We start from the raw sequence: 6,000 nt of genomic DNA, 5'->3' as shown, positions 1-6,000 counted from the left end.
TGGAGGGGAGTGGTGACGTGGAGGCATGCGATTGGTGTTTGATGTTTGGGTTTGTTTTGATTGATTGGATGGATTTTATTTGTTTATTTTTTTTAAACGCTCCCTTTCAAGCCCCTTCCGTCCATGTTTTTTTACCAAACCCCTGCTGATGTAGCTGCCACGTGACGCTTCATGCCTCACCACACCGTGCAGTCATAACACACCCTAACACAAAGGGTAGGTGGGGTCGACTACCACTTAAATTTTTTTTATTTATTTGTTTTTTGTTAAAAATACAACACACTTGTTTAAATCGTATAATAGAGAGATAGAAAGAAAGAGATACCAACTTTTTTTATGATGTTCAAATCCCTAATTTGATTTGGGGAAGATGATGGATGAAAAGATTGGGGTCTAATATCCAATGGTTTGTAAAATACCTATATTATCATTCATTAAGTTAAAGTTAACTGAGTTATTTACCTGGGTTTGATTTAAAGGATATAACCTGTTAGAAAAACCAAGATTTTGGACGAAATTAAATCATTTAAAAGGCACGTTTCATAATTCTAGTAATCATAAAGGACACAAAGTGTAATTTACTTTTTGTTTAATTTGGATATGTTTAGTTTGTTTGGATTGCTTAATATCACTACGTCTATTACAAATTTTTAATAAAACAACCAACATCATTTTATAACAAAAAAAAAACAACTTAATTAATTAAAAAAATTAAGTTCAAAAAGATACTAATAAGAATATGCTGCTCTTGCAAAAAAAAAAAAAAAAAAAAATCCTCTAGGGAACGTATGGCCCTATATGATTCCCCTGGTCTTTTGAAAAATAAAATCCTTCAGGGAGCGTATGGCCCTATATGAAATTCCTCCAGGGAACGTATGGCCCTGTATGATTCCCCTGGTCATTTGAAAAACAAAATCCCTTGAGGGAGCGTATAACCCTATATGATTCTCCTGGTCCCCTAATCATTAGCTGATCATCTTCTGAAAAGTTTATACTTCAATACACATATATGAAGTGTATTGCTCAATACGCTTGGACCCAAAAGAACCGTATTGCCCTATACGGTTCCTATATGGTTCAAGAGATGTGCAAATAAAATGGGATGTGTGGATAACCAAGGCCTTTAACAATTTGTAATTAAAAAAAATACACAAATGTAATTTGAATAAACGATGAGTTGACTATTCTTTCTTATGCCGCTTAAATAACAAATATGAAAAGAATCGTTTTATTGTACTCACTTGAAGTACAATTTGTCTTTGGCTAGATGAAATCGTCGTTTTCAAATTTATAATAACGCAAACACAAAATACATACACATATATATCTAGTCCTCATCGCGTTGGGTAGTTGAAGTGCGTACATATGTTACACCAACGTTACCGATATACGCATCAAAGCCACTTACGAGATGAAAAATACTTTATATTCAAACCAAACCGATTTTCAATCATATTTATATCGGAATGTTTGTAATAAAATTACACAACATTGCATTGGTAGAAGTTATTTCGAAAAATCAATTGAGGTGATTGGTAATTGTTGATTTGTTTTTAAATGTATGTTTTGGTTATTGCCGCGTGTTGTCTCACGCTTAAGCCTCATGTGTCGGCCACATCCCACCTCCTCATCTTACGTGTGAAAAAAAAAAGGTGAAGGCTTAAACGTGTGAAAAAATAGGCAGATCATCTCATCCGTTGTGGCGTGAGTGGCCGGCGTGATGGCCTAGTATCCAACATTACATTTGCGGCATCATAATAATTACAACTTAAACAACAAATGGGTTTTTACATGTGAAATGATATCATGGGGGGTGTGTATACCACTGATTAGGTTTAAGAGTGATCACCAATGTATTTTACGAACTGAGTGAACTAATCCTGGCCATACACGTGTGTAAATCAATGGCCAGGATTTGATGATGAAATCCTAGCCATACACGTGTGTAAATCAATGGCCAGGATTTGTTCACTCAGTTCGCAAATACACTAGTATTCACTCTAGAACCCCACCCACCACTTGTATACTTCCAATGGACGTGTCTCAGGCGATGGACGTGTATAAGGCAATACTTATGCTTAGCACAAGACAATGTTTTGGCAATTGCAAGTATCATGTATATGGCATTAGATACACATAAATATGAAACTGTTGTTAAAAAGTTGTGATGATTATTAATCTTTTGCTTGTCAAAAATAAATGTTAAATTTGAGTTGGTGCTGAAGTGCAAAGCATCCGCAACACATTGAATGAACAAAATTCATGAATTCAAGTATTCTACTTCAACAATAGCACATGAAAGTGGATTAATGTCACCATTTGGGTCTAAACCTTAAGTTTGGCCAATGAACCCAAAAAACTCTATCTTGCAAGATTTAAAGCCTTCTTTTAACACGTCTAAGGCTACTCGGTGTGGTGGGTAAGAGCAAGAAGGCAAATCCCGCCACATGTTTGTCACGTAGGCAGAGGGGTTGTGCCCTCCAAAACCTCAAAACCATGTGTTGGTGGGCAAGGACAATGGGGGCTTTTTGTATTTTTTTTATTGTAATTCTTTAAAAAAACAAAACAATTAAATATAGAAAGACATTTATGTTAATTAAACCAATAAAGACGATAACAATTCTACTAAAAAGATACATAAAAAAACAGAATTACATAGTTTAATCATCTTCCTCGTCATCGTCATTGTATCGTGGAAGATTACAAACATGTTCAACTAAATCCGCTCGAAGGTTGTGACGCGTCTATTTGTGAAAAATTCCGTGTTGGTTTACTCGTCTCGCTTCTTTACCAATGTCTACAATATTTGGTTGCGTATCCTCCTCATACTATTTGCAAATTGTGCATCCTTCGTCATCCAAAATCAAATCATGTTGTGTAAAATAATACACGCGTACATCATATTTCTAACTCTATATTTTTCCATAATCCTACACATCGTGCTCAAAATGCGTCATCTTTTCTACAAAACACCAAAAGCTCGTTCGACGTCTTCTCTTGCCGTCATTTGAGCTACATTAAACTTTGTTCTATTTTCATCTAATATCTCGTGTAAACGCTTTTACAAACACATCATATTAAGGGCAAATTCCATCCGCTAGATAATACTAGTATTTGTACTCCACGTCGTTTACATAAAAGAGGCCTTCGGTTTAACATCGTTTATGTAGTCGTTGAAATGGGTGATTGACTGATAATATTTATATCGTTATTTGAAGCGGCCACGCCAAAGAATGCATGCCAAAACCAAAGATCTTGTGATGCAACTGCTTCAAACATCATAGTCGGTTTTTATGATGTCCACTTGTGTGTTGGCCTTAGGAATGAGCATTCGGTACCAGGTACAAGTACCCATTTTCTCCATTTTTCGGTACTAATATTTTGGTTGATTTACCGGTAAATAACGGTACCCGTTTTCCCCGTTTTTTGATACCGGTACCATGCTCATATCCCTAGTTGGCCCGGTCGCGCCACGCAGTTGGACAAACTTCCCACTCCTATTTCATACAATCTATAGTACCGATCATCCTGGGAAAACCATGTTTATTTTCACGAAACTTCAAAATTTGTTCATATCATTAAACGTAGGTTTTCTCAGATATCTTTTTACGTATAGTTCACTAACACACACAAAAATAGTGAAGACTTTTCCTTACCATTTGTTCAGACATTTTTTGAATAGTCATCCATTATGTCGAAACTAGTGCCATAAGTCAATTGTCTAATCGCGGCTCTACCTTTTTGGAAAGTCTAAATCCCATGCTACCACGCGCATCGGGTTTTTGTTGGAAAAAAATCATATTTACTTTCTAAATTGTGTCCTATTCTTAGAAAACCTTGTCTACGAAAATGTTGCCTAAAACTCTTATCATCATATGTTGGGTTGGATGAAAATTAATCACTTACCAATAATTCATGTGCGGGGAGATAATCACGTAATACATATATATCTTTTTGGGTTGTGAACTCCTAACATCTTCAATGATACACTGTACGACATTCTGAACCGATGATATAGTTTGGCTCACTCGTGAGCAGTGTTGTAAGAATCGCTAGGCGCTAGTCGGGCGGTGGGGTACCGACTAGCGATTAATCGGGATCGCTAGGCGCTAGTCGGGCGGTGGGGTACCGACTAGCGATTAATCGGGATTAATAGGGATTAATCGGATTGAGATTTTTATATGTAATTTGGACTATATATATATATATATATATATATATATATATATATATATATATATATATGGAGCCGCTAGAATGAGAACCACCTCGAGTTGTAAGAACCGCGAGAACTACACCCCACGGAGCGCCGTTCGCCATGATTTTTTTTACAAGTAGATGTGTATATTATAAACACAGCCGTAAAAAATAATGGCGAACGGCGCTCCGTGGGTGTAGTTTTTTACACCACAAGTTTGGTGAAAAAAAAAGAAAAAAGAAAAAAAATTAAAAAACACCAAACTTGTGGTGTAAAAAACTACACCCCACGGAGCGCCATTCGCCATGATTTTTTACGGCTGTGTTTATAATACACACATCTACTTGTAAAAAAAAATCATGGCGAACGGCGCTCTGTGGGGTGTAGTTCTCGCGGTTCTTACAACTCGGGGTGATTCTCATTCTAGCAGCCCCCTATATATATATATATATATATATATATATATATATGGGAAGTTTCATTTGAGAAGAAAATTTAATTGAGAAGAAAAAGAACAAAGGGTAATTTTGTAAAACATTAAATAGTTTTTCACTTATCTCATTTATTATCATTTTTTACTAATTAATTAGTCATAAAGATTATTATCCTCCACACTAACTATTTTTGGCTACACACATCAAAAAGTTGTCCTACATATTTCGAAATTCATTCTACACGTTGATATTTATCTTACACAACTCGTAATCTATCCTACACAACTTCTAATTTATCCTACACTTTAAATTATGTTATTTTATTTTTTTGAAAAAATATATATTTTGAAGATAAGTTACAAAAAATTTAATGTATTAGCTATTAAAGAGGAAGACTATAAATTAATGACCTATATACATTTACCAATGTACCCTTGTAGTAACATTAAATACTTATATTAAATGAAGTAAAATAAAGCATTCTTATCGGTTGAAATTTGTTCTTTTTTCTTCTTACAAAAAATTTCTTTTCATTTGAACTCTCCACTATATATATATATATATATATATATATATATATATATATAGGGGATGGATCATGAGAAAACTAGTTTAAATGAGAAAACCAAAAAACTAACTAAAAAAGCCAAAAAAAAATGCCAAAACTTTTTTTTTTAATTTTATAAAAAAATCGCAGCTTTTTATGCATGGAAAAAAATTTTCAAAAAAAAAAATTAAAAAAAAAAACTTTTTGGTTGTATTGCACATGTGCACTATTACGGATATAGTGCACATGTGTAGTACACATATAATCACATATATTTCACATGTGCAGTACAACAAAAAGAAAAAATTTTAATTTTTTTCTAGGCATAAAAACTAGCGATTTTTTATTAAAAATTGTAAAAAAAATTGGTATGTTTTTTAGCTTTTTTTTTTAGTTTTTTAGTTAATTTTCTAGTTTTCTCATTTATATGTAGTTTTCTCATGATCTTCTCCATATATATATATATAGACTCCAAATGAAAACTACATCGAGACAGAAGATAAATGCGCAACAAACTGTGCTGCAGCCCCTTTTAACCAACATCATATCCTTCACAATCTTCTTACCACTTCAAAGTAACTTCTTTACACAGTATTTGTCAATTGATTTTTTTGTTTTACATACCCTTGTATAAATTTTGGTGGCCCTTCATCCTTCATTTCCCCGATCAGGGGAAACAAGTCTTTGATGTGCGTGTAGTGTAATATATTTTAGGTGTATATTTTAAGCACTTTTTACCCTTTTTGAAGGTGATGTTATTGTAGTAGGCCCCTCTTTTGAAGGTGATGTTATCCTCAACCCAGTAGTTTGAGTCAGCAAGG

Source organism: Helianthus annuus, chromosome 3 (genome assembly GCF_002127325.2).
Source record: "Helianthus annuus cultivar XRQ/B chromosome 3, HanXRQr2.0-SUNRISE, whole genome shotgun sequence".
Lineage (NCBI taxonomy): Eukaryota > Viridiplantae > Streptophyta > Magnoliopsida > Asterales > Asteraceae > Helianthus > Helianthus annuus.
This window is presented reverse-complemented; position numbering follows the sequence as displayed.